This window comes from Hyla sarda, chromosome 5, assembly GCF_029499605.1.
Source record: "Hyla sarda isolate aHylSar1 chromosome 5, aHylSar1.hap1, whole genome shotgun sequence".
Taxonomy (NCBI): domain Eukaryota; kingdom Metazoa; phylum Chordata; class Amphibia; order Anura; family Hylidae; genus Hyla; species Hyla sarda.
The window spans coordinates 365,618,101-365,643,070 of NC_079193.1; the positions used below are offsets into that span (position 1 = coordinate 365,618,101).

The following is a 24,970-nucleotide window of genomic DNA, read 5'->3' on the forward strand; positions in this document are numbered from 1 at the left end:
GAGGGATTGGCGTGGACCGTGCTAGTGGACCGGTTCTAAGCCACTACTGGTTTTCACCAGAGCCCGCCGCAAAGCGGGATGGTCTTGCTGCGGCGGTAGTGACCAGGTCGTATCCACTAGCAACGGCTCACCTCTCTGGCTGCTGAAGATAGGCGCGGTACAAGGGAGTAGGCAGAAGCAAGGTCGGACGTAGCAGAAGGTCGGGGCAGGCAGCAAGGATCGTAGTCAGGGGCAACGGCAGAAGGTCTGGAAACACTGGCAAGGGACACACAGGGAACGCTTTCACTGGCACTAAGGCAACAAGATCCGGCAAGGGAGTGCAAGGGAAGTGAGGTAATATAGGGAGTGCACAGGTGATAACTCTAATTGGAACCACTGCGCCAATCAGCGGCGCAGTGGCCCTTTAAATCGCAGAGACCCGGCGCGCGCGCGCCCTAGGGAGCGGGGCCGCGCGCGCCGGGACAGAACAGACGGGGAGCGAGTCAGGTAGGAGAGCCGGGGTGCGCATCGCGAGCGGGCGCTACCCGCATCGCGAATCGCATCCCGGCTAGCAGCAGGATCGCAGCGCCCCGGGTCAGAGGACGTGACCGGGGCGCTGCAGCGGAGGAGGTGAAGCGAGCGCTCCGGGGAGGAGCGGGAACCCGGAGCGCTCGGCGTAACAGTACCCCCCCCCCTTGGGTCTCCCCCTCTTCTTGGAGCCTGAGAACCTGAGGAGCAGACTTTTGTCAAGGATGTTGTCCTCAGGTTCCCAGGATCTCTCTTCAGGACCACAACCCTCCCAGTCTACTAAAAAAAAATTTTTTCCTCTGACCTTTTTGGCAGCCAAAATCTCCTTGACCGAGAAGACGTCCGAGGAGCCGGAAACAGGAGTGGGAGGAACAGATTTGGGAGAAAAACGGTTGAGGATGAGTGGTTTGAGAAGAGAGACGTGAAAGGCATTAGGGATACTGTTACGCCTAGCGCTCCGGGTCCCCGCTCCTCCCCGGAGCGCTCACGGCGTCTCTTTCCCTGCAGCTCCCCGGTCAGTCCCGCTGACCGGGAGCGCTGCTCTGTCATGGCCGTTGGGGATGCGGTTCGCACAGCGGGACGCGCCCGCTCGCGAATCGCATCCCAGGTCACTTACCCGTTCCCGTCTCCTGCGGTCATGTGCTGGCGCGCGCGGCTCCGCTCTCTAGGGCGCGCGCGCGCCAGCTCCCTGAGACTTAAAGGGCCAGTGCACCAATGATTGGTGCCTGGCCCAATTAGCTTAATTGGTTCCCACCTGTTCCCTGCTTATATCTAGTCTCCTCCCTTGCTCTCCCTTGCCGGATCTTGTTGCCTTAGTGCCAGTGAAAGCGTTCTTTGTGTGTTTATACCCTGTGTACCAGTACCTTTGCTATCTCCCTTGACTACGAACCTTGCCGCCTGCCCCCGACCTTCTGCTACGTCCGACCTTGCTACTGCCTACTCCCTTGTACCTCGCCTATCTTCTGTATCTTCAGCAGCCAGAGAGGTGAGCCGTTGCTAGTGGATACGACCTGGTCACTACCGCCGCAGCAAGACCATCCCGCTTTGCGGCGGGCTCTGGTGAAAACCTGTAGTGTCTTAGAACCGGTCCACTAGCGCGGTCCTCGCCATCCCTCTCTGGCACAGAGGATCCACCTCCTGCCAGCCGGCATCGTGACAGTAGATCCGGCCATGGATCCCGCTGAGGTTCCCCTGCCAGTTGCCTCTGATATCACCACGGTGGTCGCCCAGCAAGCCCGACAGATCGCCCATCTAACCCACCAGATGTCAGAAATGTCCACCATTGTGCACCAACTTCAGTCGCAACTTCATCAGCAATCATCTCCTCCGCCAGCTCCTGCACCCCTTCCGCAGCGAGTGGCCACTCCTAGCCTCCGCCTGTCTTTGCCGGACAAATTTAATGGGGACTCTAAGTTTTGCCGTGGCTTCCTTTCGCAATGTTCCCTGCACTTGGAGATGATGTCGGATCAGTTTCCTACTGAAAGGTCTAAGGTGGCTTTCGTAGTCAGCCTTCTGTCTGGAAAAGCTCTGTCATGGGCCACACCGCTCTGGGACCGCAATGACCCCGTCACTGCCTCTGTTCACTCCTTCTTCTCGGAAATTCGAAGTGTCTTTGAGGAACCTGCCCGAGCCTCTTCTGCGGAGACTGCCCTGCTGAACCTGGTCCAGGGTAATTCCTCCGTTGGCGAGTACGCCATACAATTCCGTACTCTTGCTTCTGAACTTTCCTGGAATAATGAAGCTCTCTGCGCGACCTTTAAAAAAGGCCTATCCAGCAACATTAAAGATGTTCTGGCCGCACGAGAGACTCCTGCTAGCCTGCATGAACTCATTCATCTAGCCACTCGCATTGACATGCGTTTTTCTGAGAGGCATCAAGAGCTCCGCCAGGAAAAAGACTTAGATCTCTGGACACCTCTCCCACAGTCTCCACTGCAATCTGCGCCTAGGCCTCCCGCCGAGGAGGCCATGCAAGTGGATCGGTCTCGCCTGACCCTGGAAGAGAGGAATCGCCGTAAGGAAGAGAATCTTTGTCTGTACTGTGCCAGTACTGAACATTTTCTGGTGGATTGCCCAATCCGTCCTCCACGTCTGGGAAACGCACGCTCGCACTCAGCTCTCGTGGGTGTGGCGTCTCTTGATGTCAAGTCGGCTTCTCCACGTCTCACGGTACCTGTTCGGATTTCCACTTCAGCCAGCTCTCCCCTCTCAGCCGTGGCCTGCCTGGACTCTGGAGCTTCTGGGAATTTTATTCGGGACTCCTTTGTGAATAAATTCCGTATTCCGGTGACCCGTCTTGTCAAGCCACTCCACGTTTCCGCGGTCAACGGAGCCAGGTTGGACTGTACCATACGTTTCCGCACGGAGCCCCTTCTTCTGAGCATCGGATCTCACCACGAGAGGATTGAACTTTTGGTCCTCCCCAATTGCACCTCGGAAATTCTCCTTGGACTTCCCTGGCTTCAACTTCATTCCCCAACCCTGGACTGGTCCACTGGGGAGATCAAGAGTTGGGGGTCCTCTTGTTCCAAGAACTGTCTAAAACCGGTTCCCAGTAACCCTTGCCGTAACTCTGTGGTTCCTCCTGTATCTGGTCCCCCTAAGGTCATTAAGGACTCTGCCTGCCACAGGAAATGCCCCTCCCCCCCTCCCAGTTCCATCAGGCCAGCTTCTGTGTCCCCTCATGGCCCTCGTCCTGGTGTCACACTGCCCCGTGCCAGGTCCCGCCCTCTGCCCTCTCTCCCCATTCCTACTCCTGCGGTTCTGCCTGCCGTTGAGGAATCCCTCCATCCTTTCCCGGTGTCCTCATCCCAGGGGAGGCAGTTACCCGATAAAGAGAAGGGGAGACCTAAGGGGGGGGGTACTGTTACGCCTAGCGCTCCGGGTCCCCGCTCCTCCCCGGAGCGCTCACGGCGTCTCTTTCCCTGCAGCTCCCCGGTCAGTCCCGCTGACCGGGAGCGCTGCTCTGTCATGGCCGTTGGGGATGCGGTTCGCACAGCGGGACGCGCCCGCTCGCGAATCGCATCCCAGGTCACTTACCCGTTCCCGTCTCCTGCGGTCATGTGCTGGCGCGCGCGGCTCCGCTCTCTAGGGCGCGCGCGCGCCAGCTCCCTGAGACTTAAAGGGCCAGTGCACCAATGATTGGTGCCTGGCCCAATTAGCTTAATTGGTTCCCACCTGTTCCCTGCTTATATCTAGTCTCCTCCCTTGCTCTCCCTTGCCGGATCTTGTTGCCTTAGTGCCAGTGAAAGCGTTCTTTGTGTGTTTATACCCTGTGTACCAGTACCTTTGCTATCTCCCTTGACTACGAACCTTGCCGCCTGCCCCCGACCTTCTGCTACGTCCGACCTTGCTACTGCCTACTCCCTTGTACCTCGCCTATCTTCTGTATCTTCAGCAGCCAGAGAGGTGAGCCGTTGCTAGTGGATACGACCTGGTCACTACCGCCGCAGCAAGACCATCCCGCTTTGCGGCGGGCTCTGGTGAAAACCTGTAGTGTCTTAGAACCGGTCCACTAGCGCGGTCCTCGCCATCCCTCTCTGGCACAGAGGATCCACCTCCTGCCAGCCGGCATCGTGACAGATACGAAGAGAAGGAGGAAGAAGAAGTTTATAAGAGACAGGATTAATTTGACACAGAATTTTGAAAGGACCAAGATAGCGTGGTCCCAACTTGTAGCTAGGGACACGGAAGCGGACATATTTAGCGGAGAGCCATACCTTGTCTCCAGGGGAAAAAACGGGGGGAGCTCTTCTTTTCTTATCCGCGAACCTCTTCATGCGTGAAGAAGCCTGTAAGAGAGAATTTTGGGTCTCTCTCCATATAATGGAAAGGTCACGAGAAATTTCATCCACAGCGGGCAGACCAGAGGGCAAGGGGGTAGGGAGGGGGGGGAAGAGGGTGACGGCCGTACACCACGAAAAATGGGGATTTGGAGGAAGATTCAGAGACCCTGAAGTTATACGAGAATTCGGCCCATGGAAGGAGATCTGCCCAGTCATCCTGGCGGGAGGAAACAAAATGTCGCAAATAATCACCCAGGATCTGGTTAATTCTTTCTACTTGTCCATTGGACTGGGGATGATATGCAGAGGAAAAATTTAATTTAATCTTGAGTTGTTTACAGAGAGCTCTCCAGAATTTAGACACGAATTGGACCCCTCTATCCGAGACAATCTGCGTAGGCAACCCGTGAAGACGAAAAATGTGTACAAAAAATTGTTTAGCCAACTGAGGCGCAGAAGGAAGACCAGGAAGAGGAATGAAATGTGCCATTTTGGAGAATCGATCAACGACCACCCAAATAACGGTGTTGCCACGGGAAGGGGGTAAATCAGTAATAAAATCCATACCAATCAGAGACCAAGGCTGTTCGGGGACAGGCAGAGGATGAAGAAAACCAGCGGGCTTCTGGCGAGGAGTCTTATCCCGGGCACAGATAGTGCAGGCTCGCACAAAGTCCCCAACATCCGTCTCCAGAGTTGGCCACCAATAGAAGCGGGAGATGAGTTGCACAGATTTCTTGATGCCCGCATGACCTGCGAGATGGGAGGAGTGACCCCATTTGAGGATTCCGAGGCGTTGGCGTGGAGAAACAAAGGTCTTTCCTGGAGGAGTCTGTCTGATGGAGGCAGGAGAAGTGGAGATCAGGCAGTCAGGTGGAATGATGTGTTGCGGAGGGAGATCAACTTCTGAGGCATCCGAGGAACGAGAGAGAGCATCGGCTCTAATGTTCTTATCGGCAGGACGAAAGTGAATCTCAAAATTAAATCGGGCAAAGAACAGAGACCACCGGGCCTGGCGAGGATTCAGCCGTTGGGCCGACTGGAGGTAGGAGAGGTTCTTGTGGTCGGTGTAGATAATAACAGGAAATCTTGATCCCTCCAGGAGATGCCTCCATTCCTCAAGTGCTAATTTAATGGCTAGAAGTTCTCGATCCCCGATGGAGTAGTTCCTCTCCGCTGGAGAGAAGGTCCTAGAGAAAAAACCACAAGTGACAGCATGCCCGGAAGGATTTTTTTGTAGAAGAACAGCTCCAGCTCCTACTGAGGAGGCATCAACCTCCAATAGGAAGGGTTTGGAAGGGTCAGGTCTGGAGAGCACGGGAGCCGAAGAAAAGGCAGACTTGAGTTGTTTAAAGGAGTCTTCTGCTTGAGGAGGCCAGGACTTGGGATCAGCATTTTTCTTGGTTAAAGCCACGATAGGAGCCACAATGGTAGAAAAATGTGGAATAAATTGCCTGTAATAATTGGCGAACCCCAAAAAGCGTTGGATAGCACGGAGTCCGGAGGGGCGTGGCCAATTTAAGACGGCAGAGAGTTTGTCTGGATCCATCTGTAGTCCCTGGCCAGAGACCAAATATCCTAGAAAAGGAAGAGATTGGCATTCAAACAGACATTTCTCAATTTTGGCATAGAGTTGGTTGTCACGAAGTCTCTGAAGAACCATACGGACATGCCGGCGGTGTTCCTCTAGATTGGCAGAAAAAATTAGGATATCGTCCAGATATACCACAACACAGGAGTATAATAGATCACGAAAAATTTCATTGACAAAGTCTTGGAAGACGGCAGGGGCATTGCACAGTCCAAAGGGCATGACCAGATACTCAAAGTGTCCATCTCTGGTGTTAAATGCCGTTTTCCACTCGTCCCCCTCTCTGATGCGGATGAGGTTATAGGCGCCTCTTAAGTCCAATTTAGTGAAGATGTGGGCACCTTGGAGGCGATCAAAGAGTTCAGAGATGAGGGGTAAGGGGTAGCGGTTCTTAACCGTGATTTTATTAAGACCGCGGTAGTCAATGCAAGGACGTAGGGAGCCATCTTTTTTGGAGACAAAGAAAAATCCGGCTCCGGCAGGAGAGGAGGATTTACGGATAAAGCCCCTTTTTAGATTCTCCTGGACGTATTCGGACATGGCAAGAGTCTCTGGGGCAGAGAGAGGATAAATTCTGCCCCGGGGTGGAGTAGTACCCGGGAGGAGGTCGATAGGGCAATCATAAGGCCTGTGAGGAGGTAGAGTCTCAGCTTGTTTTTTGCAGAAAACATCCGCGAAGTCCATATAGGCCTTGGGGAGACCGGTTACTGGAGGAACCACAGAGTTACGGCAAGGGTTACTGGGAAGCGGTTTTAGACAGTTCTTGGAACAAGAGGACCCCCAACTCTTGATCTCCCCAGTGGACCAATCCAGGGTTGGGGAATGAAGTTGAAGCCAGGGAAGTCCAAGGAGAATCTCCGAGGTGCAATTGGGGAGGACCAAAAGTTCAATCCTCTCATGATGAGATCCGATGCTCATAAGAAGGGGCTCCGTGCGGAAACGTATGGTACAGTCCAATCTTTCATTATTTACACAATTGATGTAGAGGGGTCTGGCGAGACTGGTCACTGGGATGTTGAACTTGTTGACGAGAGAGGCCAAAATAAAATTTCCTGCAGAACCAGAGTCCAAGAAGGCCACTGTAGAGAAGGAGAAGGCAGAAGCAGACATCCGCACAGGCACAGTAAGACGTGGAGAAGCAGAGTAGACATCAAGGACTGTCTCACCTTTGTGCGGAGTCAGCGTACGTCTTTCCAGGCGGGGAGGACGGATAGGACAATCCCTCAGGAAGTGTTCGGTACTAGCACAGTACAGGCAGAGGTTCTCCATACGGCGTCGTGTCCTCTCTTGAGGTGTCAGGCGAGACCGGTCGACCTGCATAGCCTCCACGGCGGGAGGCACAGGAACAGATTGCAGGGGACCAGAGGAGAGAGGAGCCGAGGAGACGAAACGCCTCGTGCGAACAGAGTCCATATCTTGGCGGAGTTCCTGACGCCTTTCAGAAAAACGCATGTCAATGCGAGTGGCTAGATGAATAAGTTCATGTAGATTAGCAGGAATTTCTCGTGCGGCCAGAACATCTTTAATGTTGCTGGATAGGCCTTTTTTGAAGGTCGCGCAGAGGGCCTCATTATTCCAGGACAATTCTGAAGCAAGTGTACGGAATTGTACGGCATACTCGCCAACGGAAGAATTACCCTGGACCAGGTTCAACAGGGCAGTCTCAGCAGAAGAGGCTCGGGCAGGTTCCTCAAAGACACTTCGGATTTCCGAGAAGAAGGAGTGTACTGAGGCAGTGACGGGGTCATTGCGGTCCCAGAGCGGTGTGGCCCATGACAGGGCTTTTCCGGACAGAAGACTGACTACGAAAGCCACCTTAGACCTTTCAGTGGGAAACAGGTCCGACATCATCTCCAGATGCAGGGAACATTGGGAAAGGAAGCCACGGCAAAACTTAGAGTCCCCATCAAACTTATCCGGCAAGGATAAGCGTATCCCAGGAGCGGCCACTCGCTGCGGAGGAGGTGCAGGAGCTGGCGGAGGAGATGACTGCTGAAGCTGTGGTAGCAACTGTTGTAGCATAACGGTCAGTTGAGACAGCTGTTGGCCTTGTTGCGCAATCTGTTGTGACTGCTGGGCGACCACCGTGGTGAGGTCAGCGACAACTGGCAGAGGAACTTCAGCGGGATCCATGGCCGGATCTACTGTCACGATGCCGGCTGGCAGGTAGTGGACCCTCTGTGCCAGAGAGGGATTGGCGTGGACCGTGCTAGTGGACCGGTTCTAAGCCACTACTGGTTTTCACCAGAGCCCGCCGCAAAGCGGGATGGTCTTGCTGCGGCGGTAGTGACCAGGTCGTATCCACTAGCAACGGCTCACCTCTCTGGCTGCTGAAGATAGGCGCGGTACAAGGGAGTAGGCAGAAGCAAGGTCGGACGTAGCAGAAGGTCGGGGCAGGCAGCAAGGATCGTAGTCAGGGGCAACGGCAGAAGGTCTGGAAACACTGGCAAGGGACACACAGGGAACGCTTTCACTGGCACTAAGGCAACAAGATCCGGCAAGGGAGTGCAAGGGAAGTGAGGTAATATAGGGAGTGCACAGGTGATAACTCTAATTGGAACCACTGCGCCAATCAGCGGCGCAGTGGCCCTTTAAATCGCAGAGACCCGGCGCGCGCGCGCCCTAGGGAGCGGGGCCGCGCGCGCCGGGACAGAACAGACGGGGAGCGAGTCAGGTAGGAGAGCCGGGGTGCGCATCGCGAGCGGGCGCTACCCGCATCGCGAATCGCATCCCGGCTAGCAGCAGGATCGCAGCGCCCCGGGTCAGAGGACGTGACCGGGGCGCTGCAGCGGAGGAGGTGAAGCGAGCGCTCCGGGGAGGAGCGGGAACCCGGAGCGCTCGGCGTAACAATCTCATTAAGAGATACAAAAGTCAGCTGACAGGTTGATATGGCTGATAACAGAGAACAAAACGTTTTACTGCAGTATCGGGGGAAATGGACAATAGACAGTAATGTTTTAATTTCTTTTAAAAGAAAACAGTCCATGTCCTGTACTAATTTTATCAGGAAGATCTCAAGAGCCTCCAAAACGTGTGCAAAAAAAGATAATACATGAGCAATAGGAAGGATACTGGTAAAAGAAAATACTACAACACTACCCTTATGGAAAAAGAATATCACTTCTATAATACTGCCTCCTATATACAAGAATATAACTACTATACTACTGCCTCCTATATACAAGACTATAACTACTATAATACTGCCTCCTATATACAAGAATATAACTACTATAATACTGCCTCCTATATACAAGAATATAACTACTATAATACTGCTCCTATATACAAGAATATAACTACTATAATACTGCTCCTATATACAAGAATATAACTACTATAATACTTCTCATATATACAAGAATATAACTACTATAATACTGCTCCCTATATACAAGAATATAACTACTATAATACTGTCCCTATATACAAGAATATAACCACTATAATACTGCTCCTATATACAAGAATTTAACTACTATAATACCGCCTCCTATGTACAAGAATATAACTACTATAATACTGCCTCCTATATACAAGAATATAACTACTATAATACTGCCCCCTATGTACAAGAATATGACTACTATAATACTGCTCCTATATACAAGAATATAACTACTATTATACTGCTCCTATATACAAGAATATAACTACTATAATACTGCTCCTATATACAAGAATATAACTACTATACTACTGCCTCCTATATACAAGACTATAACTACTATAATACTGCCTCCTATATACAAGAATATAACTACTATAATACTGCCTCCTATATACAAGAATATAACTACTATAATACTGCTCCTATATACAAGAATATAACTACTATAATACTGCTCCTATATACAAGAATATAACTACTATAATACTTCTCATATATACAAGAATATAACTACTATAATACTGCTCCCTATATACAAGAATATAACTACTATAATACTGTCCCTATATACAAGAATATAACTACTATAATACTGCTCCTATATACAAGAATTTAACTACTATAATACCGCCTCCTATGTACAAGAATATAACTACTATAATACTGCCTCCTATATACAAGAATATAACTACTATAATACTGCCCCCTATGTACAAGAATATGACTACTATAATACTGCTCCTATATACAAGAATATAACTACTATTATACTGCTCCTATATACAAGAATATAACTACTATAATACTGCTCCTATATACAAGAATATAACTACTATAATACTGCTCCTATATACAAGAATATAACTACTATAATACTGCCCCTATGTACAAGAATATAACTACTATAATACTGCCTCCAATGTACAAGAATATAACTACTATAATACTGTCTCCTATGTACAAAACTATAACTACTATAATACTGCTCCTATGTACAAGAATATAACTACTATAATACTGCTCCTATATACAAGAATATAACTACTATAATACTGTCTCCTATGTACAAGAATATAACTACTATAATACTGCCTCCTATGTACAAGAATATAACTACTATAATACTGCTCCTATATACAAGAATATAACTACTATAATACTGCCTCCTATGTACAAGAATATAACTACTATAATACTGCTACTATATACAAGAATATAACAACTATAATACTGCCCCTATATACAAGAATATAATTACTATAATACTGCTCCTATATACAAGAATATAATTACTATAATACTGCTACTATATACAAGAATATAACTACTATAATACTGCTCCTATATAGAAGAATATAACTACTATAATACTGTTCCTATATACAAGATTATAATTACTATAATACTGCCTGCTATATACAAGAATATAACTACTTTAATACTGCTCCTATGTACAAGAATATAACTACTGAACTGCTCAAAAAGATAAAGGTAACACTTAAACAACACAATGTAACTCCAAGTCAATCAAACTTGTGTGAAATCACACTGCCCACTCAGGAGGCAACACTGATTGACAATCAATTTCACATATTGTTGTGCAAATGGAACAGACAACACATGGAAATTATAGGCAATTAGCATGAAACCCCCAATAAAGGAGGGATTCTGTAGGTGGTGACCACAGACCATGTCTCAGTTCCTATGCTTCCTGGCTGATGTTTTGGTCACTTTTGAATGCTGGCAGTGCTTTCACTCTAGTGGTAGCATGAGATGGAGTTTACAACCCACACAAGTGGCTCAGGTAGTGCAGCTCATCCAGGATGGCACATCAATGCTGATTCATCAATGGTGATTCAATCATAAGAAGTGTGGAGCTTAAGGAAAATGGTTTTGTGAGATGTCTCCTGGGAGCTACTGCTAGAAGAGATAGAAGACATATTCTTAATATTGTTAAGCAAGCAAAGCATGAAGGGGAAGTGGATGTTCTTGTCCATCTAGGGACAAATGACCTGGCTTGCAATGAAGTTTCAGAGGTGAAGGAATATTTTATCACACTTGGTAATGATATACAGGATTTTGCATCCACTGTTTCATTTTCTGAAGTTATGCCTGTGAATAACGTTCAGAATGATAGGCAGAGGTACATTAAGGAGTTCAACTTATGGCTTAGTAAATGGTGTCAAGAGCAAGGATTTGGCCTTGTGTCTCATGATAGCTCTACTTGGAACAGAAAGGAACCACAAAAAAGATGGTTTGCATCTTTCTCTCAAAGGAACAAATTTACTCATTGAACAATTCCAAGAATTTGCTAAGGAGTATTTAAACTAGGAAGAGGGGGCAAAAAAGTGAAAATCCATGAGGCCAATTGCACCCCGAAACAATGCCTGTGTTACGCCGAGCGCTCCGGGTCCCCGCTCCTCCCCGGAGCGCTCGCAACATCCTCGCAATTGCAGCGCCCCGGTCAGACCTGCTGACCGGGTGCGCTGCAATACCTCTCTCAGCCGGGATGCGATTCGCGATGCGGGAGGCGCCCGCTCGCGATGCGCATCCCGGCTCCCGTACCTGACTCGCTCTCCGTCGGTCTTGTCCCGGCGCGCGCGGCCCCGCTCCTTAGGGCGCGCGCGCCGGGTCTCTGCAATTTAAAGGGCCACTGCGCCACTGATTGGCGCAGTTGGCTTAATTAGTGTGTTCACCTGTGCACTCCCTATTTATACTTCACTTCCCCTGCACTCCCTCGCCGGATCTTGTTGCCATTGTGCCAGTGAAAGCGTTTCCTTGTGTGTTCCTAGCCTGTGTTCCAGACCTCCTGCCGTTGCCCCTGACTACGATCCTTGCTGCCTGCCCCGACCTTCTGCTACGTCCGACCTTGCTCTTGTCTACTCCCTTGTACCGCGCCTATCTTCAGCAGTCAGAGAGGTTGAGCCGTTGCTGGTGGATACGACCTGGTCACTTCCGCCGCTGCAAGACCATCCCGCTTTGCGGCGGGCTCTGGTGAATACCAGTAGCAACTTAGAACCGGTCCACCAGCACGGTCCACGCCAATCCCTCTCTGGCACAGAGGATCCACCACCTGCCAGCCGAATCGTGACAGTAGATCCGGCCATGGATCCCGCTGAAGTCCCACTGCCAGTTGTCGCCGACCTCACCATGGTGGTCGCCCAGCAGTCGCAACAGATAGCGCAACAAGGCCACCAGCTGTCTCAACTGACCGTGATGGTACAGCAGCTACTACCACAGCTTCAGCAATCATCTCCTCCGCCAGCTCCTGCACCTCCTCCGCAGCGAGTGGCTGCTTCCGGCCTACGATTATCCTTGCCGGATAAATTTGATGGGGACTCTAAGTTTTGCCGTGGCTTTCTTTCGCAATGTTCCCTGCACTTGGAGATGATGTCGGACCAGTTTCCTACGGAAAGGTCTAAGGTGGCTTTCGTAGTCAGCCTTCTGTCTGGGAAAGCTCTGTCATGGGCCACACCGCTCTGGGACCGCAATGACCCCGTCACTGCCTCTGTACACTCCTTCTTCACGGAGATTCGAAGTGTCTTTGAGGAACCTGCCCGAGCCTCTTCTGCTGAGACTGCCCTGCTGAACCTGGTCCAGGGTAATTCTTCTGTTGGCGAGTACGCCATCCAATTCTGTACTCTTGCCTCCGAATTATCCTGGAATAATGAGGCCCTCTGCGCGACCTTTAAAAAAGGCCTATCCAGCAACATTAAAGATGTTCTGGCCGCACGAGAAATTCCTGCTAACCTGCACGAACTTATTCATCTGGCCACCCGCATTGACATGCGTTTTTCCGAAAGGCGTCAGGAGCTCCGCCAGGATATGGACTTTGTTCGCACGAGGCGTTTTTTCTCCCCGGCTCCTCTCTCCTCTGGTCCTCTGCAATCCGTTCCTGTGCCTCCCGCCGTGGAGGCTATGCAAGTTGACCGGTCTCGCTTGACACCTCAAGAGAGGTCACGACGCCGCATGGAGAATCTGTGCCTGTACTGTGCCGGTACCGAACACTTCTTGAAGGATTGTCCTATCCGTCCTCCTCGCCTGGAAAGACATGCACTGACTCCGCACAAACGTGAGACAGTTCTTGATGTCAACTCTGCTTCTCCACGCCTTACTGTGCCTGTGCGGATATCTTCTTCTACCTTCTCCTTCTCTACTATGGCCTTCTTGGATTCCGGATCTGCAGGAAATTTTATTTTGGCCTCTCTCATCAACAGGTTCAACATCCCGGTGACCAGTCTCGCCAGACCCCTCTACATCAATTCTGTTAACAATGAAAGATTGGACTGTACCGTGCGTTACCGCGCGGAACCTCTCCTAATGTGCATCGGACCTCATCACGAAAAAATTGAGTTTTTGGTCCTCTCCAATTGCACCTCCGAAATTCTTCTTGGATTACCGTGGCTTCAACGCCATTCCCCAACCCTTGATTGGTCCACAGGAGAGATCAAGAGCTGGGGTACTTCTTGTTTCAAGGACTGTCTTAAACCGGTTCCCAGTACTCCCTGCCGTGACCCTGTGGTTCCCCCTGTAACCGGCCTTCCTAAGGCTTATATGGACTATGCTGACGTGTTTTGCAAAAAGCAAGCTGAGACTTTACCTCCTCACAGGCCTTATGACTGTCCTATTGACCTCCTCCCGGGTACTACTCCACACCGGGGCAGAATTTATCCTCTGTCTGCTCCTGAGACTCTTGCCATGTCTGAATACATCCAGGAAAAATTAAAAAAGGGGTTTATCCGCAAATCCTCCTCTCCTGCCGGAGCTGGATTTTTTTTTGTGTCCAAAAAAGATGGCTCCCTACGTCCTTGCATTGATTAACGCGGACTTAATAAAATCACGGTAAAGAACCGCTACCCCCTACCTCTTATCTCGGAACTCTTTGATCGCCTACAAGGTGCTCACATCTTTACCAAACTGGACTTAAGAGGTGCTTATAATCTCATCCGCATCAGGGAGGGGGACGAATGGAAGACTGCATTTAACACCAGAGATGGACACTTTGAGTATCTGGTCATGCCCTTTGGCCTGTGCAACGCCCCTGCCGTCTTCCAAGACTTTGTTAATGAAATTTTTCGTGATCTCTTATATTCCTGTGTTGTGGTTTATCTGGACGATATTCTGATTTTTTCTGCCAACTTAGTAGAACACCGCCAGCATGTCCGCATGGTTCTTCAGAGACTTCGAGACAATCAACTTTATGCCAAAATGGAGAAATGTCTGTTTGAATGTCAATCTCTTCCTTTCCTAGGATACTTGGTCTCTGGCCAGGGATTACAAATGGACCCAGATAAACTCTCTGCCGTCTTAGATTGGCCACGCCCCTCCGGACTCCGTGCTATCCAACGTTTTTTGGGGTTCGCCAATTATTACAGACAATTTATTCCACACTTTTCCACTATTGTGGCTCCTATCGTGGCTTTAACCAAGAAAAATGCCAATCCCAAGTCCTGGTCTCCCCAAGCGGAAGACGCATTTAAACGTCTCAAGTCTGCCTTTTCTTCTGCTCCCGTGCTCTCCAGACCTGACCCATCTAAACCCTTCCTATTGGAGGTAGATGCCTCCTCAGTGGGAGCTGGAGCTGTCCTTCTACAAAAAAATTCTTCCGGGCATGCTGTTACTTGTGTTTTTTTTTTCTAGGACCTTCTCTCCGGCGGAGAGAAACTACTCCATCGGGGATCGAGAACTACTGGCCATTAAATTGGCGCTTGAGGAATGGAGGCATCTGCTGGAGGGATCAAAATTTCCAGTTATCATATACACCGATCACAAGAATCTCTCCTATCTCCAGTCTGCCCAACGGCTGAACCCTCGCCAGGCCAGGTGGTCGTTGTTCTTTGCCCGTTTTAACTTTGAAATTCATTTTCGTCCTGCCGACAAGAACATTAGGGCCGATGCCCTCTCTCGTTCCTCGGATGCCTCGGAAGTAGAGGTCTCTCCGCAACACATCATTCCTCCGGACTGTCTGATCTCCACTTCTCCAGCTTCCATCAGGCAAACTCCTCCAGGGAAGACCTTCGTTTCTCCACGCCAACGTCTCGGGATTCTAAAATGGGGACACTCCTCCCACCTCGCAGGCCATGCGGGCATCAAAAAATCCTTACAACTCATCTCTCGTTTCTATTGGTGGCCGACTCTGGAGACGGATGTTGTTGATTTTGTGCGGGCCTGTACTGTCTGTGCCCGGGATAAGACTCCTCGCCAGAAGCCTGCTGGTCTCCTTCATCCTCTGCCTGTCCCCGAACAGCCTTGGTCACTGATTGGTATGGACTTTATTACAGACTTACCCCCATCCCGTGGCAACATGGTTGTTTGGGTGGTCGTTGATCGATTTTCCAAGATGGCACATTTTATTCCTCTTCCTGGTCTTCCTTCAGCGCCTCAGTTGGCAAAACAATTTTTTGTACACATTTTTCGTCTTCACGGTTTGCCCACGCAGATCGTCTCGGATAGAGGCGTCCAATTCGTGTCTAAATTCTGGAGGGCCCTCTGTAAATAGCTCAAGATTAAATTAAACTTCAGCAATGAAAGAAGGTAAATGGCACTCACCAGTGTCGTAGTATAACAAACTTGTTTATTCCATAAAGTGCAGCATAATGACAGACAAGGCAAGGGAGGACTAGGACGCCGTCCACGTAGCGGTGATAGCTATTTCGTGTGCGAGGCACACTTCCTCAGACCACTCCCCTACTACCGCCGGAACTCAGGTTAAATACCTGTGCTCCGGTGCAGGTGGGCGTATCTCTTAACTTACAACTGTGCAAAGGGACATAGAAAAAGAAACCCAAAGTGAAACACAGACAAGTTAAAAACAAATACACCTTTGCGGAGAACCAGAAGGGGATGCAGGTAAAACCTTTTAAATAAAAATTGCTAGGTCTACCTTATCATTCAGCCCTAAAGTGCCTTGTGCCTTAGTGCGCAAAATCCATCTTGTTTCGCTCTGGAGTAATGTTTTTCTCCTATCACCGCCGTCTTTGGTGTTAACTCTTTCTATTCCGAAGAATTCCAATACTTTGGAATCTCCATTGTGTTCTTCTAATACATGATTAATTAGTCTTGTAGAGCCCTTTTGCGTTTTTAAAGAATGGATGTGTTCTCGGAATCGTGTGTGCATGGGGCGCACGGTGCATCCAATGTAAAAACGCCCACAAGAACACACGACTCCGTAAACTACATAATCTGTACGGCAGCAGATAAAATCCTTTACTACAAAATCGCAGCCCCCTAAGGAAAAATTCCTCCCTTTTTTTAGGAAGCTACACCAATTACAACTTCCACAGCGGTGATTACCTACTAATGTGGATTTGTTTAACCAGTTGCGATTTTGTGAAACAAATCTGCTGTGTGTTAACATATCTCCAATATTTTTTGCTTTTTTAAAGGTGACAAATGGTTTTTCAATTGTAACATCTGATAAAAGGGGATCTTTTTGAACCAGAGGCCAATGACGAAAAATGGCTTTTTTAATGATGTTAGCTAGAGGGCTATACTTGAATACAAATGAGAAACATGTAGATTTTTTTGTAACATTAGATGCTAATTTTTTTCCAGTTTTTTCTACTGCTTTCTTTAACAGGGTATCTCTTTTCTGTATTGATGCTCTTTTTAGAGCTTTTTCCAAAACTTCCGGCGGATAACCCCTTTGCTGCAACCTATCAGATAATTCTGAGGCTTGTTTCAAAAAAGATTCTTCTGTACTGTTTATGCGACGCAGTCTTAGGAATTGTCCGTAAGGTACTGCGGTTTTTACATGTTGTGGATGATAACTTTTATAATGCAGCAAGGAGTTACCCGCCGTTGGCTTCCGGAAACCCTCTGTAAGGAGGATTCTGCCCTCAGGAATTACAAGGACGTCAAGAAATTCAAGTTTTTCTTTACTGGTTTTCGACGTGAACTTTAAATTCATATTGTTTGAAGTATTAAGGAAAGTGACAAAATCTGCGAATTCTTCCTCTGTTCCCGACCATATAAGAAACACGTCGTCTACAAAACGACTGTAACTTTTAATTTTGCTTATGAATTTATTGGACGTGGAAAAAATATACTCTTTTTCGAAAATCGCTACAAAAGTTAAAGTTCACGTCGAAAACCAGTAAAGAAAAACTTGAATTTCTTGACGTCCTTGTAATTCCTGAGGGCAGAATCCTCCTTACAGAGGGTTTCCGGAAGCCAACGGCGGGTAACTCCTTGCTGCATTATAAAAGTTATCATCCACAACATGTAAAAACCGCAGTACCTTACGGACAATTCCTAAGACTGCGTCGCATAAACAGTACAGAAGAATCTTTTTTGAAACAAGCCTCAGAATTATCTGATAGGTTGCAGCAAAGGGGTTATCCGCCGGAAGTTTTGGAAAAAGCTCTAAAAAGAGCATCAATACAGAAAAGAGATACCCTGTTAAAGAAAGCAGTAGAAAAAACTGGAAAAAAATTAGCATCTAATGTTACAAAAAAATCTACATGTTTCTCATTTGTATTCAAGTATAGCCCTCTAGCTAACATCATTAAAAAAGCCATTTTTCGTCATTGGCCTCTGGTTCAAAAAGATCCCCTTTTATCAGATGTTACAATTGAAAAACCATTTGTCACCTTTAAAAAAGCAAAAAATATTGGAGATATGTTAACACACAGCAGATTTGTTTCACAAAATCGCAACTGGTTAAACAAATCCACATTAGTAGGTAATCACCGCTGTGGAAGTTGTAATTGGTGTAGCTTCCTAAAAAAAGGGAGGAATTTTTCCTTAGGGGGCTGCGATTTTGTAGTAAAGGATTTTATCTGCTGCCGTACAGATTATGTAGTTTACGGAGTCGTGTGTTCTTGTGGGCGTTTTTACATTGGATGCACCGTGCGCCCCATGCACACACGATTCCGAGAACACATCCATTCTTTAAAAACGCAAAAGGGCTCTACAAGACTAATTAATCATGTATTAGAAGAACACAATGGAGATTCCAAAGTATTGGAATTCTTCGGAATAGAAAGAGTTAACACCAAAGACGGCGGTGATAGGAGAAAAACATTACTCCAGAGCGAAACAAGATGGATTTTGCGCACTAAGGCACAAGGCACTTTAGGGCTGAATGATAAGGTAGACCTAGCAATTTTTATTTAAAAGGTTTTACCTGCATCCCCTTCTGGTTCTCCGCAAAGGTGTATTTGTTTTTAACTTGTCTGTGTTTCACTTTGGGTTTCTTTTTCTATGTCCCTTTGCACAGTTGTAAGTTAAGAGATACGCCCACCTGCACCGGAGCACAGGTATTTAACCTGAGTTCCGGCGGTAGTAGGGGAGTGGTCTGAGGAAGTGTGCCTCGCACACGAAATAGCTATCACCGCTACGTGGACGGCGTCCTAGTCCTCCCTTGCCTTGTCTGTCATTATGCTGCACTTTATGGAATAAACAAGTTTGTTATACTACGACACTGGTGAGTGCCATTTACCTTCTTTCATTGCTGCATTCATATGGACTGTTTTCAAATAAATTGAGCACCCCAGGTCGGATTTACTGCAGTTGCCACTCTCAACACAGGTGCATATGAACTTGCCAAAAGCCACAATAAGCAGTGCTGTGCCGAACGCTATTTCTGCATTTACCGTATTAAATTAAACTTCTCTTCTTCTTATCATCCCCAATCCAATGGGCAAGTGGAAAGAATTAACCAGGTCCTGGGTGACTATTTACGGCATTTTGTTTCCTCCCGCCAGGATGACTGGGCAGATCTTCTACCATGGGCCGAATTCTCATACAACTTCAGAGTCTCAGAATCTTCTGCTAAGTCCCCCGTTTTTCGTGGTGTACGGCCGTCACCCTCTTCCCCCCCTCCCTACTCCCTTGCCCTCTGGTTTGCCCGCTGTGGATGAAGTGACTCGTGATCTTTCCACCATATGGAAAGAGACCCAAAATTCTCTTTTACAGGCTTCATCCCGCATGAAAAGGTTTGCCGATAAGAAAAGAAGAACTCCCCCCATTTTTGCTCCCGGAGACAAGGTATGGCTCTCCGCTAAATATGTCCGCTTTCGTGTCCCCAGTTACAAACTGGGACCACGCTATCTTGGTCCTTTCAAAGTCTTGTGCCAGATTAACCCTGTCTCTTACAAACTCCTTCTTCCTCCTTCTCTTTGTATTCCCAATGCCTTCCATGTCTCTCTCCTTAAACCACTCATCATTAACCGCTTCTCTCCCAAACTTGTTCCTCCCACTCCTGTTTCCGGTTCTTCTGATGTCTTCTCCGTGAAGGAGATTCTGGCCTCCAAGACGGTCAGAGGGAAAAAAAAATTCTTGGTGGATTGGGAGGGCTGTGGCCCAGAAGAGAGATCCTGGGAACCTGAGGACAACATCCTAGACAAAAGTCTTGTCCTCAGGTTCTCAGGCTCCAAGAAGAGGGGGAGACCAAAGGGGGGGGGGGTACTGTTACGCCAAGCGCTCCGGGTCCCCGCTCCTCCCCGGAGCGCTCGCAACATCCTCGCAATTGCAGCGCCCCGGTCAGACCTGCTGACCGGGTGCGCTGCAATACCTCTCTCAGCCGGGATGCGATTCGCGATGCGGGAGGCGCCCGCTCGCGATGCGCATCCCGGCTCCCGTACCTGACTCGCTCTCCGTCGGTCTTGTCCCGGCGCGCGCGGCCCCGCTCCTTAGGGCGCGCGCGCGCCGGGTCTCTGCAATTTAAAGGGCCACTGCGCCACTGATTGGCGCAGTTGGCTTAATTAGTGTGTTCACCTGTGCACTCCCTATTTATACCTCACTTCCCCTGCACTCCCTCGCCAGATCTTGTTGCCATTGTGCCAGTGAAAGCGTTTCCTTGTGTGTTCCTAGCCTGTGTTCCAGACCTCCTGCCGTTGCCCCTGACTACGATCCTTGCTGCCTGCCCCGACCTTCTGCTACGTCCGACCTTGCTCTTGTCTACTCCCTTGTACCGCGCCTATCTTCAGCAGTCAGAGAGGTTGAGCCGTTGCTGGTGGATACGACCTGGTTGCTACCGCCGCTGCAAGACCATCCCGCTTTGCGGCGGGCTCTGGTGAATACCAGTAGCAACTTAGAACCGGTCCACCAGCACGGTCCACGCCAATCCCTCTCTGGCACAGAGGATCCACCACCTGCCAGCCGAATCGTGACAGCCTGAAGTTGTAAGTAGCCCAGAGATTAGGAAATGACAAGCTCTGTGGGAATGCCAGACAATAGGCTCATTGTGGACTTCCTGCCATGAGTTTTTGTGTGAGCTTTTAGGCAATGATATCCCTTGGTCACCTGAATCTGTCCTACTATTCCTACACCTACACAGACTCCCACGTTAGCTAAAATAATTCTATTGTATGGTATGCATTCTAGCTAAAATAGCAATTGTTAGCCACTGGAAGTCCACCACCACACCCACTGTCACTCAGTTGACTGCAAAAATCACACCCCTTATTCTTATGAAAAAATTATAGCTATGGGAGCAGGTCGGTTCCAATCCTTCCAGAAACTTTAGGAATGCTGGGCACTATCGAGATACTGCATCGACATATAATTGGATTGTTACCATTGAAAGACAAAGTCCAGAAGTTACCCTCTATCTTCCATTCACCCATTAGCTACAACGCACACTGGTTTTTAGCATATCAACTAATTTTCCCTAGATACGGCATCTTGGTAACCCCTCATATTTACATTTATGTCTGAGCAAAAGTTATATGCTTGCCACGATATGGCTATTTGTATTTCCGTTCTTTTATGTTTTGTAAGTTTGAGATACTGTTCATGTTGTGATAGCCCGAACTTGGGTCAATAATGGAATCTGAGAATGTCGATTTAGTGGCTGTTACTGAGACATGGATTAATGATAGCATAAAATCTAACCTAATACAAGTTAGTGAGGCAAACATAGAGTCAGTTTGGGTTACGTTGCAATTTGGTAATCAGACAGTAACTCGTGACGGTGTGATATTAGACCACCTGGTCAAGTTAAAGAAGTAGATGATCTACTAGTTGAAGAAATATCTAAAATGACAATGAAAGGAGAAGTTATCATTATGGGAGACTTCAATCTTCCGGATATAAACTGGAAAACCAAAATAGCTAGTTCTGCCAGGAGTACAGATATTCTAAATTCCCTACTGGGATTATCTCTACAACAAGTGGTTGAAAAGCCAACCCGGAGGGAGGCCATTTTGGATTTGGTATTCACAAATGGGGATTTGGTATATGATGTTATTGTTGGCAAAAGCTTGGGATCTAGTGATCACCAATCAGTGTGGTTTAATATAAGAACAGTAAAGGAGTCACACTCACAAAAACAAAAGTTTTAGATTTTAGAAAAACAGACTTTTCAAAAATGAGATTAGTCATAAATGAGTCCCTATCATACTGGAACAAATTACATGGAGTTCAGGAGAAATTGGACTACTTAAAAGACGCTTTATTGAAGGTAACAGAAAATTGCATTAGACTTGTCAGTAAAAGCAGAAAAAGGAAGAGACCACTGTGGTACTCAGCAGAAGTGGCCAAAATCATAAAAAAACTAAAAACTAGCATTTAGTAATTATAAAATAACCCAGAGCAATGAAGATAAGGACATCTACAAGACTAGGCAGAAAGAGGCCAAGCAAGTTAAGGGAACTTCTAAAGCACAGGCAGAAGAAAAACTAGCTCAGTCTGTGAAAAAAGGGGATAAGACATTCTTCAGATATATACATGAAAAAGGAAATTAAAACAAGGAATATCTAAATTAAAAACAAAGGAAGGAAGGTATGTAGAAGAGAATAAGGGGCTAGCCGACTGCCTTAATGAATACTTCTGTTCAGTTTTTACAGAAGAAAAAGAAGGAAAAGGACCTCAATTAGAGAGGAAAACTAAGGAATCATTTGATGCATGTGTCTTTACAGAGGAAGAGGTTCTACATTTGCTGTCTAAAGTGAAGACAAATAAATCACAGGGGCCTGATGGGATACACCCAAAATTATTAAAAGAGCTTAGTGGTGAACTAGCAAAACCGTTAACAGGTTTATTTAACCAATCAATGGTAACAGGAGTCGTCCCGGAAGATTGAAAAATAGCAAATGTTGTGTCCATTCACAAGGAAGGTAGTAGGGTTGGAATCAAGCAACTATAGGCCAGTAAGTCTGACATCAATAGTGGTGAAATTAATGGAAACCCTACTAAAGGATAGGATTGTGGAACATCTAAAATCCCATGGAATGCAAGATGAAAAACAACATGGGTTTACTTAAGGGAGATGATGTTAAACAAATCTTATGGATTTTTTTGACTGGGTGACTAAAATAATAGATGGCGGAGGGGCAGTAGACATTGCATATCTAGATTTTAGTAAGGCTTTTTACACTGTCCACATAGAAGACTTATCAATAAACTACAGTCATTGAGCTTGGACTCCCATATTGTTGAGTGGATTAGGCAGTGGCTGAGTGACAGACAACAGAGGGTTGTAGTCAATGAAGAATATTCAAAGCAAGGTCTTGTTACCAGTGGGGACTTTAGGGATCTGTACTGGGACCAATACTGTTTAATATCTTCATTAGTGATATCGCAAAAGGTCTCAATGGTAAGTTATGTCTTTTTGCTGATGACACAAAGATATGTAACAGGGTTGATGTTCCTGGAGGGATCCGCCAAATGGGAAAGGATTTAGGAAAACTAGAAGAATGGTCAGAACTCTGGCAACTGAAATTTAATGTGGATAAGTTCAAGATAATGCACCTGGGGAGTAAAAACCCTTGGGCAGAATATTTGACACAGGAGAGGAGAGTTAAAAGAAGAAAAACTACCACAAGAGGACATAGTTTTAAATTAGAGGGACAAAGGTTTAAATGTAATATCAGGAAGTATTACTTTACTGAGAGAGTAGTGGATGCATGGAATAGCCTTCCTGCAGAAGTGGTCACTGCAAATACAGTGAAGGAGTTTAAACATGCATGGGATAAGCATAAGGCTATCCTTCATATAAGATAGGGATAGGCATAAGGCTATCCTTCATATAAGATAGGGATAGGAATAAGGCTATCCTTCATATAAGATAGAGATAGGCATAAGGCTATCCTTCATATAAGATAGGGCCAGGGACTATTCATAGTATTCAGATTATTGGGCAAACTATATGGGCCAAATGGTTCTTATCTGCCAACACATTCTATGTTTCTATGTAATGCGAGCTGTGGCAAGAAGGTTTGCTGTGTTTGCCAGCGTAGTGTCCAGAGCAGGGAGGTGCTACCAGGAGACAGGCCAGTACATCAGGAGACATGGAGGAGGCCGTAGGAGGGCAACAACCCAGCAGCAGGACCGCTACCTCCACCTTTGTGCAAGAAGGTGCAGGAGGAGCACTGCCAGAGCCCTGCAAAATTACCTCCAGCAGGGCACAAATGTGCATGTGTCCACTCAAAAGGTCAGACATAGACTCCATGAGGGTGGTATGAGGCCCCGACGTCCACAGGTGGGGGTTGTGCTTACAGCCCAACACCGTGCAGGACGTTTGGCATTTGCCAGAGATCACCAAGATTGGCAAATTCTCCACTGGCGCTCTGTGCTCTTCACAGATGAAAGCAGGTTCACACTGAGCACATGTGACAGACGTGACAGAGTCTGGAGACGCCGTGGAGAACATTCTGCTGCCTGCAACATCCTCCAGCATGACCGGTTTGTCGGTGGGTCAGTAATGGTGTGGAGTGGCATTTCTTTGGGGGCCACACAGCCCTCCATGTGCTTGCCAGAGATAGCCTGACTGCCATTAGGTACCGAGATGAGATCCTCAGACCCCTTGTGAGACCATATGCTGGTGCGGCTGGCCCTGGGTTCCTCCTAATGCAAGACAATGCTAGACCTCATGTGGCTGGAGTGTGTCAGCAGTTCCTACAAGAGGAAGGCATTGATGCTATGGACTGGTCCGCCCATTCCCCAGACCTGAATCCGATTGAGCACCTCTGGGACATCATGTCTCGCTCCATCCACCACAGACTGCCACCTCATGAGGAGAATGCCCAGGCGTTGTAGAGAGGTCATACGGGCACGTGGAGGCCACACACACTACTGAGCCTCATTGCGACTTGTTTTAAGGACATTACATAAAGTTGGATTAGCCTGTAGTGGGGTTTTCCACTGTGATTTTGAGTGTGACTCCATATCCAGACCTCCATGGGTTAATACATTTGATTTCCATTGATCATTTTTGTGTGATTTTGTTGTCAGCTCATTCAGCTATGTAAAGACGAAAGTATTTCATACGATTAGTTCATAGATGTGTGATCTTAGTGTTCCCTTTATTTTTTTTTGAGCAATGTATAACACTGCTCATATATACAAGAATATAACTACTATAATACTGCTCATATATACAAGAATATAACTACTATAATACTGCTCATATATACAAGAAAATAACTACTATAATACTGCTCATATATACAAGAATATAACTACTATAATACTGCTCATATATACAAGAATATAACTACTATAATACTGCTCCTATATACAAGAATATAACTACTATAATACTGCTCCTATATACAAGAATATAACTACTATAATACTGCTCCTATATACAAGAATAAAAGTACTATAATACTGCTCCTATATACAAGAATATTACTACTATAATACTGCTCCTATATACAAGAATATAACTACTATAATACTGCTCCTATATACAAGAATATAACTACTATAATACTGCTCCTATATACAAGAATATAACTACTATAATAC

At 47.3% G+C, this 24,970-nt stretch overlaps 1 protein-coding gene across 1 annotated transcript in view; it reads right to left on the minus strand.

Moving 5' to 3' along the window:
* Positions 1 to 24,970, minus strand: part of DNAAF11 (dynein axonemal assembly factor 11) — a 152,089-nt gene that overhangs the window by 297 nt on the left and 126,822 nt on the right. The window lies entirely within an intron of this gene.